Source organism: Giraffa tippelskirchi, chromosome 1, assembly GCF_054371585.1.
Source record: "Giraffa tippelskirchi isolate mGirTip1 chromosome 1, T2T-mGirTip1v1.2.pri, whole genome shotgun sequence".
Lineage (NCBI taxonomy): Eukaryota > Metazoa > Chordata > Mammalia > Artiodactyla > Giraffidae > Giraffa > Giraffa tippelskirchi.
The window spans coordinates 131,670,956-131,685,000 of NC_137275.1; the positions used below are offsets into that span (position 1 = coordinate 131,670,956).

The window sequence follows — 14,045 nt, forward strand, 5'->3', positions numbered from 1 at the left end:
TTATTGAATTTGTTACAATAGTGCTTCTGTTTTATGATTTGGTTTTTTGGCCATAAGCCATGTGGGATCTTAGCTCTCCAACCAGGAAATGAACCCACACCCCCCTACATTGGAAGGCGGAGTCTTAACCATTTACCCTACCCACAAGGGAAGTCCTAGGGCTTTTTATCTTCACCATTTTCAACAATGGTTTGATTTCCCTACCCTTGGTCGATACTTTGGATGAATAGGCCAGATTCTGTGATTTCTGACCCACTTCCCAGAATAGGAACAGTTCCATCTTTAAATGGCAGTTTCCTTTTGTGTATTAAAAACTGCAGTCTTACATAGAATGGGTAAACAACAAGGTTCTACCACATAGCACAGGGAACTATATTCAATATCCTGTGATTAAACCATAATATGAAAAAGAATGTATAGATATATATAACTGACTCTCTTTGCTGTACAGCAGTAATTAACACAACATTGTAATTCAACTACTTCAATAAAAAATTTTTTTTAATTCCAGTCTCATTTAAATCCAAACTTTAATTACAAATAGGATTCCAAACTTCAACCCACCTTCTGGTTCATGTCTAATTCTTCCCTCTGCCTCTTCCAACTTCTCCATGCTCTCCTTGCCACCAGCAGCCAGCTCCTCTAGGGGTGGGGCCAAGGCTAGAAAGACAGATTTTAGGAGGCTTTCTTAGCACTTGGTCTTCCTCTATAGGAGCCAAGGGGAAGGGTCTTTAGGGATAAGCACCATTGTTATCTGGTTATTGGAGTGTCTTGCAACTAAAAGGTGGATGCACTCAACTACTTACTGCTTTCAGTTTTGAGACTTCACGAATATCCAATAGCAAATGACATTACAAATCTCACTTTCAGTCAAATTTCCAGATGGGTATATGAGAGCTCAAAATTATTCACCACTGCTGGATCCAGTCAGGCCCATCCATCACCCATGGGCTATCAGTTTGAAGGCTTTGGGTTAGAAGAGTTCTAAGGTCTCTTCCAGCCCTCATCATCTGTGAATTTATGCTTTTCGTAGATTTAGTAAGAGGCACTGGAAGTCATCCAAGCTTTTCATAGGAAGGGTTCCTCCCTGGAAGGAATTCTGGGTGTCATGTGGACACCTCCAACAACCCGAAGAGCAGAAGGTGAAGGGAAGGGCCAGCAGGTGGCAAGAGAGAATAGCACAAGTCCCAGCTTCCGTCCATCAGTTGTGATTCCTGGAGTTGCTCTGAGCCCCTCTTGTGTTCTTGCAGCTGAATGGGAGGTTGACACAGGACCTCAGGAATCTCTCCACCCCCAAGAATCTTGAAGCACATCTGGAAAAGTGATATTTCTGTTGGTGGGGATAGGGTCTTAAAGCCCTTGGCCGTTGAAATCTGAGAAATGTAAGATACCTATACCATTTATTGATTTTAAAATAAAGTGTCTGTCAACCAGGACCTACTGTATAGCAGAAGGAACTCTGCTCTGTGTTATGTGGCAGCCTGGATGGGAGGGGAGTTTGGGGGAGAATGGATGGATACATGCATACGTATAGCTGAATCCCTGTGCTGTCCACCTGAAACTATCACAACATTGTTAATCAGCTATACCCCAATACAAAATAGAAAGTTTAAAAAGTCATAGAATAAAAAAAATAAAAAGGAAGTGGTTGTCAAAACATAAGGCTTATATTTGAAAACTAATCTCTCTTGTTTTAGAATAAGCCTCTCGCTTACCTTCCCAGGCATAATACAGAAGTCTCACAGAATCATGGAACTGCACAGTCATAGCCTGCGGCAGTTGCAAGGGACCTGAAATGTCATTTAAGCCAATCGCACTCTTCTATGTCCTTTCCAACTACCTGTTAGCAGAACTCCCCCAGGCTCTGCATGAATGCACCCAGAGATGGGAAGCTCATGACCTTTCAAAGCCATCTGGCTATTAGAAAGTGACTTGATGGAGCCTCACAGTGTCTTCTACATTATTTTGTCTTCTGGAGCCTACCTGGGCAAGTTGAATTCCTCTTCCATGTAACAGCTTGAAAGGTTTGAAGACAGCTGTCAACTACACCCGTGACTCCTCCTAAACTCCTATTAGCAGGAAAAGCAGGCATCTGAGGACAGACAATGACTCTTCACATCTCCTGGGTCAAATTCCCTCCCTCCCAGGGAAAGAGCAGCTCCTCGACTGTGCACGGTCCTTGGCCAGGACCCCAGTCAGTAGCTCTTGATTACCTGAGTCTTTGACTTCCATTATCAACTAAGCCCCCTAACTCTTCCATGCATCACATTGATTAAACTATTAGAACTTTGGGGTAGTTTTTTTAGACCAGAGGACTGTAGATTTATTCTTTTCAAAAAATTTTTTTACTGTAAAATGTAACAAACACCGAAAAGAATGCATTCATTTGCAAAGATAATATAAATACTATGTTTCATCACCGAGGTCTTCCCAGCTGGCACTAGTGGTAAAGAACCCACTTGCCAATGCAAGAGACATTGGCAAGAGATCTTGCAAACACGGGTTTGATCCCTGGGTCAGGAAGATCCCCTAGAGGAGGGCATGGCAACCCACTCCAGTATTCTAGCCTGGAGAATCCCATGAACAGAGGAGGCTGGTGAGCTACAGTCCATTGGGTCGCAAAGAGTCAGACATGACTGAATCAACTTAATACTCCATCTCCCAAGGTAAGAAATTACAAAGTATCCCCTGCAGACCCTTAGTTCCTTTCCCTGATCACATCCCTTCTTCCCTTCCAACTTTCCTGACTTCTCTGATGATCATTCCATTGCTTTCCTTCATGGTTTTTATCTCCTACATGTATTCCCCAAAACAATACACTGGTAAGTTCCACCTGTTTTCAACTATATATAGGTGGAATCTTATTGTGATTTTTTTCTATGACTTGCTTCTTGCACTCAATATTACATGTTTAATTTTCCCTATTAAAGATATCTTGTTATAGTCTAGTTAATTCTGGCTTTAATTATTTCCTCTAACATAATTCCCTTTATAGATATTATATACATATTTGTAAGTATCCCTTCTATATTATCGTCCAAAAAATCTGGGGCAGTATTGAAAGGGTAAGTCTCAGGGTAGTACCTTCAGCAAACTACTAGAAACATACTTTCTGATTGAGATGAATCCATTATTTAATACTCTTTGAGTATACTCACCCAGTAATGAATTGTCCTAGTTTTACTTTAATTCAGACTTTATTTTTCTACTTGCTCAGATGATTATCAAAAAACACCTTGCTACTATATATAAAATAAAAAAAAGGACCTACTATAAAGCACAGGAAGCTATATTCTGGGAAAGAATATATATATATATGGCTGAATGACTTTGCTGTCCACAGTGAAGTATGTTTCACTAGTTTCACATAGTAAAACTAATACAACATTGTTAATCAACTATATCTTAGATCTTAGTTTAAAAAAAAAAAAACTTGCTTGAAATCCAGATAAACTATATTTATGGCATTTTCCTGCTCTACCAGTTCAGCAACCTCATCAAAATGTGTATTGGTTCCAAGTAATTGCTCTACTGCTTTCTAAATGGCATAAAACAATCTTGATTTTTATGTTTTTGTATGAGATTGAGAAATCTCATACGTAGGTCATAAAGCAACAGTTAGAACTGGACATGGAACAACAGACTGGTTCCAAATAGGGAAAGGAGTACGTCAAGGCTGTATATTGTTACCCTGCTTATTTAACTTATATGCAGAGTACATCATGAGAAAGGCTGGGCTGGATGAAGCACAAGCTGGAATCAAGATTGCCGGAAGAAATATCAATAACCTCAGATATGCAGATGACACCACCCTTATGGCAGAAAGCGAAGAAGACTAAAGAGCCTGTTGATGAAAGTGAAAGAGGAGAGTGACAAACTTGGTTTAAAACTCAACATTCAGAAAACTAAGATCATGGCATCTGGTCCCATCACTTCATGGCAAATAGGTGGGGAAACAGTGGAAACAGTGACAAACTTTTTGCAGGGGTGGGGGAGGGGGCTCCAGAATCACTGCAGCCATGAAATTAAAAGACTTGGAAGGAAAATTATGACCAACCTAGACAGCATATTAAAAAGCAGAGACATTACTTTGCCAACAAAGGTCCATCTAGTCAAGGCTATGGTTTTTCCAGTAGTCATGTATGGATATGAAAGTTGGACTATAAAGAAAGCTGAATGCTGAAGAATTGATGCTTTTGAACTGTGGTGTTGGAGAAGACTCTTGAGAGTCCCTTGGACTGCAAGGAGATCCAACCAGTCCATCCTAAGGGAAATCAGTCCTGAATATTCATTGGAAGGACTGATGCTGAAAATGAAACTCCAATACTTTGGCCACCTGATGTGAAGAACTGACATTTGAAAAGACCCTGATGCTGGGAAAGATTGAAGATGGGAGGAGAAGGGGACAACAGAGAATGAGATGGTTGGATGCATCACCAACTCAATGGACATGAGTTTGAATAAACTCTGGGAGTTGGTGATGGACAAGGAGGCCTGGTGTGCTGCAGTCCATCAGGTCGCAGAGTCGGACACGACTGAGCGACTGAACTGAACTGAACTAATGAGATCGAAGGCAAGGTCACCAAGCCTATACTTGTAGGAAATTGCCTTCAACCTTTGAAAAACCAGAATTATGCTTTCTGATCTGTTGCTTTCCATGATTTCTCTAAGTCCACAGACAGCACCAGGAGACCTCCCTTCACACGTTTTCAGTACCTGGAGCGCCTTTGACCTGGACCAGGAAGTTAGACTTGGAGAGACTCAGAGACAGCTAATCCCCTGAGATAAGGAAGGCATGTTTACTGGAAAGAAGGGAAGAAGACAAAGCTCTTAGAGACTGGCTTCCAGAAAGTGGTAGGTGAAGTAATTTTAAGAAATTGGCAGTAGGAGAGGTATTAAGAATTTGAGGGTGAAAGGCCAAGGTTGAGATAGTCCCCAGGGTAATGAAAAGCATGTTTTTATGGGAAAGGGATCAGATTGCAGAAAGGCAGTGGCAGAGTTAAAATGATTTTGTAGCTGGTCCATTTAGCATGGAATGATAGCTTTCTTCACCAGTCAAGGGCCAGGAGAGGAGAGAAAGAAGACAGGACAGTTCGGGGCTGAGGGGCAAATTGAGATGAGTTAAGGCCATTGGCAAGGACTCCTTCCAAAAGGCTGACACCATCCAAAAGACTGACACCATCCAAAAGGCTCCAGCCCCCAGGGGAAGGAAATCAGATGGCTTGAAGATGGTGTGGCTGGGTGGGGGGTGGGGGGGAGATGGGATAGGTGGTATGACTGGGGGTCTGAGGAGAAGTGAGTGGGTTGTGGTTGTGGTAGGAAAGGGAAGCCACCGAGGGGCCAGGTGGATGGAGACACTGAGCAGGGTGATGATATGCTCCACGGAAGGGGTGCTTCTTGCTGCTGAGGTTCACCCCAGGGAGTGACATCAGGAGGGCAGGAGCAGACTCAGGTGAGGCCTCCCCAGGCAGGTGAGCATCATGGACTAGGTCAGGGCCCATGACCCATGTTAGGTGCCAGAGCCACTGGAGTTAAAGAGTAAAGGACAGAAATAGATGGTGTGAACTTTAGAGAAGGAGCAGAGGACGGTGATGGGCCTGGAGGCTGCTGTACGGGTGGAGGCCAAGTTCCCTACACGGCCATAGAGAGGGATGGGAGTGGAAGAAGCCCCGAGGGGACAGGGGAGAGCCACTTTGGCTAAGGAGGAGGGCAAAGGAGAGGAAGGGTTTGAGAGTGAACGAAAATTCATTCTCGGTGGCAAAGCTGGAAGGTCACGCTTGTTGACAGCAGTTCTGGGAGTCAGCTTTTCAGGAGTGGGGTGGGATGCATAGGTGAGTTGCAGGTTGTTACAGTGGAGCTGGTGGGTTGTTTTTCAAAGAGAGGTCTGGATAATATCAATGAAGGCATCAAAAGTTGGGAGGTCTGTGTGAAGACCAGGAGTGATGTTGCTAAAGCCTTAAACTCCCCTATGGGATAGTCCAAGAATAGGATCTTCCTGCTAGAGATGTGGAAGTCTAGGGTAGATGTGAGCAAAAACAATGAGGGCTCTGCACCCAAGCCCTGTCTGGGTCTTCAGTCAATTTCATGTCCACAGAGGACCTGCCTCAGTGGGTAGAGGTCATCATCAGGGAAGGTCACTCAGCACAATTCCTCCAACTTTTCCAGAGCAGACAAAAATGTATGAGACCTTTAAAGCATGGATGGGTGGGACTTCTCTAGCGGTCCAGTGGTTAAGACTTCGCCTTCCAGTGCAGGGGCCGGGTTCAATCTCTGATTTGGGATCTAAGATCCCACATGCCTAGCGGCCAAAATACCAAAACAGAAAACAGAAGCAATGTTATGACAAATTCAATAAAGACTTTAGGGGAAAAAAATGGTCCACAGCAAAAAAAAATCTTAAAAAAATAAAAAGCATGGATGGGCTTCCAAATTCAAATAGAAACCAGTACACGAATACATGTTTAACTGATGTCTACAAATGTAATACTAATTGCCATCCTTATGCTCAGATATAGCATATAAACATTTTGTTTCAAACTCCTAAGTTAGCAATGAGCATTGATACTGAGAAATCACACTCAGCTGCAAACTATCTGAGTTAATCAAAGTCAAATAGCATCTGAATCATGCCTGAATTGAGATTTGAGCTCCAGAGTCCTGAGTGTCTTGCTGACTTGTATCATCAGAGGCCACCGCTGATCCAGTTTTCTTTCATCCGTCATTACCAAAGGTCAAAACTGACTGCCAAACACCAGGGTCTTTATATGCAATGAACCAGCCCCAGCCCCATCTTTAGGGGCTTCCCAGATGCTGCTAGTGGTAAAGAATCTGCTTTCCATTGCAGGAGACACAAGAGACAGATTTGATCCCTGGGTTGGGAAGATCTTCTAGAGTAGGAAATGACTACCCACTCCAGTATTTTTGCCTGGAAAATCTCATGGACAGAAGAGCCTGGTGGGCTCTTCACGTGTCACAAAGAGTGACACGTCTGAAGTGACTTGGCATGCACACATCCTCATCTTTGCTTTATTTTTAAATTTTTTTCCTTTTTTTTCTTTTAAATCTCTTGCTTTATTTTTCTCCATAGCACTTACCACCATGTGCCACAATATCTAATATTTGTATCTGCTTGTTGGGCTCCATTCCACATAGGTGCCATACAGTCAGGGGTTTTTGTTAACTCTGTACCCTAATATCTAGAACAGTGCCTGACTCCTCATGGCCTCGAAGTACATATGTGCTTAATGAATGACATTTCCCAAAATGAAGAAAACACTTCACTTTGTAAAAAACAACTTCCAAATTTTACACAACCAAATATATAGTTAATGGGTTTATGTTCAATTAAATGGGCTTCTCTGGTGGCTCACTTGCTAAAGAATCTGCCTGCAATGCAGGAGACGGATGCTGGATCCCTGGGTCAGGAAGATCCCTGGGAGTATGAAACAGCAACTCACTCCAATATTCTTGCCTGGGAAATCCCCTGGATAGAGGAGCCTGGTGGGCTACAGTCCAAGGACTACAAGAGTCAGACATGACTTAGCAATTAAACCACTGCCACCAGCATGTTTAATTAAATACACTTATTTAATGTGAGATGGACTAGAGTTTCCAAAAAAGAGAACAAGGGCTTGGTTGATTTTTCAATGGCCTTGTTCCTGAAATGATGAAGGAATAAAGCTGGAAAGTACCTTAGAGATCAGCTAGAACAGAGATATGCCCTGATTGGATTATTTAGGGCAGAGACTGGACTAGAATCAGGGTCCTAGGCTTATACTTACTCTTTCTGCAACCCACCCCAACCCCACCCCACAGTGAGGGGAGGATGTGGCGTGTGTCTTAGCAGAGAAAGGCTCACCATGAAACCAGTGTTGTGTAGGGTCGTCTCACTTGCACAGAGCCCCTTCCAAGGTCTGTGTCAATTTTTGCATTTGTAAGGTTATGTTCTTCCAAAAGAGGGCCTCCTGGCGAATGGTATCAGCTTCAGGCTGCCTCAAACTGAGATCTACCAGTCGTAGGCACAGACAGAATGGCCTACGCTCATCCCCCACTCATGCCCTGCACACACATCCATACGTGATTGAACTGCCTCCCAGGCCTACCAGGCCCTACACTTGGAGAACAATACAAGATTTCCAACCATAGCTTAGAAAGGACCTGCAAGGACTTGACTGGAGAGGTTGAAAATAGGCCTGTTTTGGGGGGCAGAAATCTCTTTTCTTCCCGGAGGAAGGAGTGACAACCTTTGGCATTGCTGGAGAGATCCAGGAAGGGGCAGGCCCTGACTAGTGCTGGGATTAAAACAGGAGGGAACTGGGCAGGGCACAACTTATAAAAGAATGATGTAGTCCTGAGGATATGACATAAACTGGTGAGAACCACTGAGGCCCAAGGAGCTGGAAGAGTCAACTTCCAGGAGACCTTGAGCCTCATTATATACTCATTGCAATATATTAGCATATGCTAAGTGGCACACCCAAGGGCGCCATGACAGTTCCAAGACTGACAATAGAAGGCCAAAAAGTGGGTGGTGGCCCAGTTCCTGGAGATCCTCATCCCTTCTCCAAGGTGACTGGAGTAATCCTCCCACTTTTTAGCCTGTGAAATTACCCAGCCTATAAAAACTAACCACCCTGTGTTTTGAGGCCATTCTCACCTTCTGAGATGGCCCATGCTCAGATGGAGCATGTATATCTTGCTCAATAAAACTTTTTACATACAGACTTGGGTCTACAGTAAGTGATAATGTTACATAATGGTGAAATATCCAATATGTATTGGGAGGGCTTCCTTCGTGGTTTTAGTCATTAGGATTCTGCCTGCCAATGTAGGAGACACAGATTCGATCCCTGGTCAGGGAATTAAGATCCCACATGCCTTGGAGCAACTAAGCCTGTGCACCACAACTATTGAGCCTGTGCTCTGGAGCCCAAGAACTGCAACTACTGAGCCCATATGCCACAGCTACTGAATCCCAAGCACCTAGAGCCTGTGCTCTGCAACAAGAGAAGCCTCCACACTGAGGAACCCTCATAATGCAACTGGAGAGTAGCCCCTGCTCGCCCCAACTAGAGAAGAGCCTGTACAGCAACAAGGACCCAGGACATCCAAAAATAAATAAATCAATAAATAAAATTATTTCTTAAATTTATAAATATATATTGGTAGATATTGGCAAGTTCCTCTCCAAAGACATTGTACAGTTTTTGTGGCTTTTCAATCCTTTTCTATGAAAAGGACTAACTTTTGGGACCTCTTTCCTCTATCTTCCACCCATCCTGTTCTTCCTGCCAAAATTTATTACCAACTGAAATCTCTTTTTTCCTTCTAGAAGGGTATTAATCGCTCAGTTGTGTCCAACTCTTTGCGACTCCGTGAACTATAGCCCACCAGGCTCCTTTGTCCCCAGAATTCTCCAGGCAAGCATACAGGAGTGGGTTGTCATTTACATTTCTCCCTCTAATTATCCCTAAGATGCAAACAAAAAATGAAACTAACAAGCATAATATACAACTGCATTTTGAGTTGGAGGTTTAACCACACTGAAAGTAATTACTTTCAGTAATTACCTAAAACACAGTAATTTGACTGTACACCCTTAGTGGGAAATACCTTAGGATAAAAAGAACTCACTTCATGGCAAACAGAAGGGGAAAAAGTGGAAGCAGTGACAGAATTAATTTTCTTGGGCTCCAAATGACTGGATAGTGACTGCAGCCATGAAATTAAAAGACACTTGCTCCTTGGAAGGAAAGCTATGACAAACTTAGACAGTATATTAAAAAGCAGAGACATCACTTGGCCGACAAAGGTCCGTACAGTTAAAGCTATATGGAATGGCTATCCAACTCCAATATTCTTGCCTGGAGAATCCCCATGGACAGAGGAGACTGGTGGACTACAGTCCATGGGGTCGCAGAGTCGGACAGGACTGAAGTGACTTAGCACAGCACAGCACAACCCAATAAATAAAGAGTTCTTGTGAGGCTCAAATGTCTGAGAAAATATATACGAAAGAGCCTGTATGTAGAAAATGATATGCAAATGTAAGGCAAGATTGTTTTTATTTTCAAACCCTTCTCCCTAAACGGAATTTTTCTTGGCCCCAAGCTATAAGAATATAGGAAAAACGAGTATGATGGGATTACTCAAGCCTAAGAGAAGTCTCTCTTTGATTTTCTGCAGCCACATACCACTGAACTTGCTGACCCAGGGATCTTGATATGTGTGTCCTAGGGTGGACTGCCTGGACCAGTCCATAAACCACTGGCTGGGAGAGAGGTCTGGAGGGAGGGAAGGAAGGAGAGGTTGGGGATGGGATCTTGTCCAAGTGATGAAGTGTATGAATCAGAGTTGGCTGGAACCAGGCATCAACACTAGGCTGGCCACCCAGATGCCAGCTGGGTTGTCTGGCTCCGGTCCTATGCCAACATCCCATGCCTCTGGGCACATTTTGGAGGGCATTTTGGGAAGCCAGGCAGCTGCCCACCTGACACAGAGAGCTCCACTGCTCCTCTGGGTCTGGGGGAATCCTAGGGTGGGCAGGTGACTCCATGGGACTTGAAGCACCTGCTGCCTCAGCCCTGAATCTCAACCTGTTCAGCGAGGTACATGGTTGGAGCTTCCTGGACTCAATGGGGTACATTGAAGAGAAAACCTGGGTGGCCCAAGGGGATGTGTGGAGGCCACAGTACTGTGGGTGGGAGGCTGGTCACTTACTCCTTGCCGGGCCCCAGGTACTCTAGGTCTTGAGTCAGGCCCAGAAACCTTTTGTGAAATCTTCTCAGTGACTCTGATGATCACACAGGTTAGAAACCATGCACTTGAGGCTTCACTGGTGGTCCAGTGACTGACCCCATGCTCCCAATGCAGGGGCCCAGGTTCAATCCCTAGTCAGGGAACTAGATTCCATATGCAGCAGCTAGCATTTCGCATGTCACAATTAAAGATCCCACACACCAAAACCTAAAAAAAAAAAAAAGATCTCATGTGCTTGGATCAGGAAGATCTCCTGGAAGGGAAATGGCAACCCACTCCAGTATTTTTACCTTGGAAATTGGACAGAGGAGCCTGGCGTGCTGCAGTCCATGAGGTCGCAAAAGAGTTGGACATGATTTAGCAACTAGACAACAACAAAAACAAGCCATGTGCCACAGCTAAGAGGTCACATGACAAAACTAAAAATCTCACATGCCACAATGAAGATCAAAGATCCTGAGTTCCGCAACTATTACTAAGACCTGGCACAGCCAAATAAATACATAAATGTTTTTTAAAAAGAGAAAGAAACCACATACTCCTCCAAATGGTCACTAAATCATCTCACTTTGGTTTTTGAAATCTGTTCCTGCCTGATCTTCTGCTTTTCTCTGAACTGTGTTCATTTAATTAAAAAAAAAAACAACCCATATATATGGGAAGTGCTTATTCAAGTAGGGGAAGAAAGGAAAACTGACATTTCTTAAGGAGGTAGTCTATACTGGGTGCTTGACCAAGGTCACCTCTGTGTGGCCTGCCCAGAAGACAACTGTGGACTATAGATGAACTTTCAAGTAACTTGCCTTTCTCCCTTTTCCTGACTCTGAATTGCAAGGGCCACTCTGCTAGAGATCTCCTCACACTCTAAGAGAGGGAAGTGAGATGGGAACTTACATTTATTTTTTGGCTTTTTTGTTTACATTTAACTTTTTAAAGCTAAAACGATGTGTAAAAGGAATATCCGTGTGTGTTTTTAAAGTCTGTAAATGAAAAATAGTGAGAGTTTACCTCTCGCCACATTCCAAAAATTGTCCCCCTACCCATCACCCACATAACCACCTTTAGTCTTTTCTTTTGGAATTTATCTCTATAATATGAAGATTACGTGTTTATACTGCTTTCTCTCAGTTTTAGACATAGTGTATTTATTGATTTTTCTGTTATGATAATATATGAATATGAGCTTTGTTCCCACCATGTACCTGTTGTCTCCCCATTCTCTCAACATAGATGAATCACTATTTTTTATTTTATGGCAGTAATCAGGGTTTACATCATTAAGACTATAAAATCTTGTTTATGACAAAGTCAAGTGGCACACTGCGATTGCATTCTTTTCCCAATATAGTTTTTTTTTTTTTTTCCTGGAGTTAATAATTGCTCTTCTTTTACTAGCATAATTTTCCATACTTTCTTCTTTTTTTTATCTGACTATGCTGGGTCTCAGTTGCAGCACGTGGGATTTAGTTCCCTGACTAGGGATGGAACCTGGGCCCCCGGCACTGGGAACATAGAGTCTTAACCACTGGGCCACCCAGGAAGTCCTTCCATACTTCTAAGAGCTCCATCATATAATCAACAATATCATTTATGTTATTGAATCTAGGTATTTTCTGCTGCTGCTGCTGCTAAGCCGCTTCAGTCGTGTCTGACTCTGTGTGACCCCACAGACGGCAGCCCACCAGGCTCCCCCGTCCCTGGGATTCTCCAGGCAAGAACACTAGAGTGGGTTGCCATTTCCTTCTCCAGTGTATGAAAGTGAAAAGTGAAAGTGAAGCCGCTCGGTCATGTCCGACTCTCCGCGACCCCATGGACTGCAGCCTACCAGGCTCCTCCGTCCATGGGATCTTCCAGGCAAGAGTAGAGAGCTCCTTTTCAGAGCCCTTCATCCTTCTCCAGTCTGGACAGGTCACTTCCTAGGTATGCTGTTAAAGTATCCTTTTAGATGTCTCTTCACTACTCCTCTGAGTTGCAACTTCATTTCTGGAAACCTGTGACTGATTCTGAGTTTACCTTTTTGTTTTGCTGGTACCTATTCTCCCATAGTTTCCCAAAACAATGTGGATGGAACTGAATTTTCTGAGTCTTTGCATGTTTAGAAAACATTTCTGCTCTCACACTTGGCTGATTGATTAACTGGGTACAGAAACATAGACTGAAAATAATTTTATGTCATAATTTTAAGATATCAATACATTTGATCAGGAGAAGTTGAATGTCATTCTTATTCCTTTGTGGGTAAGTTTTTACTTTATTCTGTCTTTAGAAGCTTTAAAATTCTTGGCTTTATGCTTGGCGTTCTGGAATTTTTGGATCAAAGACCTAGGTTTAGGTCTTTAAAAATTTTTTGTTCTTGTCCCTTGGCAGGTTCTTTTAATCCTATGAATATACTCCTCAATTCTTGGAACATTTTCTACATTATTTATTTGATAATTTCTTCTTTTGCATTCTCTCTCTCTCTGGAATTTCTGTTAGTCTTTGAACCTCTTAGGTTGATCCCCTGATTTTTGTATCTTTTCTCTCTTATTTCTTATTCCTATGTTCTGTTTTCTGGGGGATGTCCTCAGTATTATCTTCTAACCCTTTAATTGAACGTTTTATTCTATCTGTTAATTTCCAAGAGCTCATTCCTGTTAAATAATCATTCCTTTCTTATAGCACCTTATTCTTGTTTTATGGCCTCTCCTGTTTCTATGAACATATGAGATTGGTTGCTCATATTTAACAATGAAAAACCACAAAAGTTGATTGGAAACTCTGTGTTGCTTATCACTTTAAAGTGACTGGGTTGAGACTTTGCCATTTCTTTGGACGACTACACCCCCTGAATATTAGTATCTGGAAGCTCTTTTCTTGAGGACTATTCAGTTTCTCTGAAGAATCCTCTTTTCATGTGTGGGTGTGTGTGTGTATGCGTGTGTGTATGCTCAGTCATGTTCAACTCTCTGTGACCCCATGGACTCTAGCCCGCCAGATTCCTCTGTGCTTGGAATTTTCCAGGCAAAAGTACTGGAGTGGGTTGCCATTTCCTACTGCAGGAGATCTTCCCAACCTAGGTATCGAACCCACATCACTTACATCTCCTGCATTGGCAGGCGGATTCTTTACCACTGTTCCACCTGGAGAAAAGAGTCCCATCAGACTGTCAACTGAAACTTCCTTTTCAGCCCTGAATCTCACCCCTACAATTTGGTGCCTGGAGTCCCCAAGTTCACAACCTCTTCTGTTCTCTTTCTCCTAAGAATAAATCCTGTCTCATGCCTAAGGAGTAAGAATCTGGCTGCTTG

The 14,045-nt window shown here is 43.1% G+C and overlaps 1 long non-coding RNA gene across 1 annotated transcript in view; it reads left to right on the forward strand.

Moving 5' to 3' along the window:
• The first annotated feature begins 2,511 nt into the window (after positions 1-2,511).
• The window catches only part of LOC145509158 (uncharacterized), a 29,820-nt gene continuing 18,286 nt past the window's right edge, over positions 2,512-14,045 (forward strand). Inside the window, exons 1-3 of the long non-coding RNA XR_014055884.1 lie at positions 2,512-2,666; positions 3,715-4,854; positions 12,365-12,678. This is a non-coding gene — a long non-coding RNA (uncharacterized LOC145509158). The remainder of the gene's footprint in view (positions 2,667-3,714; positions 4,855-12,364; positions 12,679-14,045) is intronic.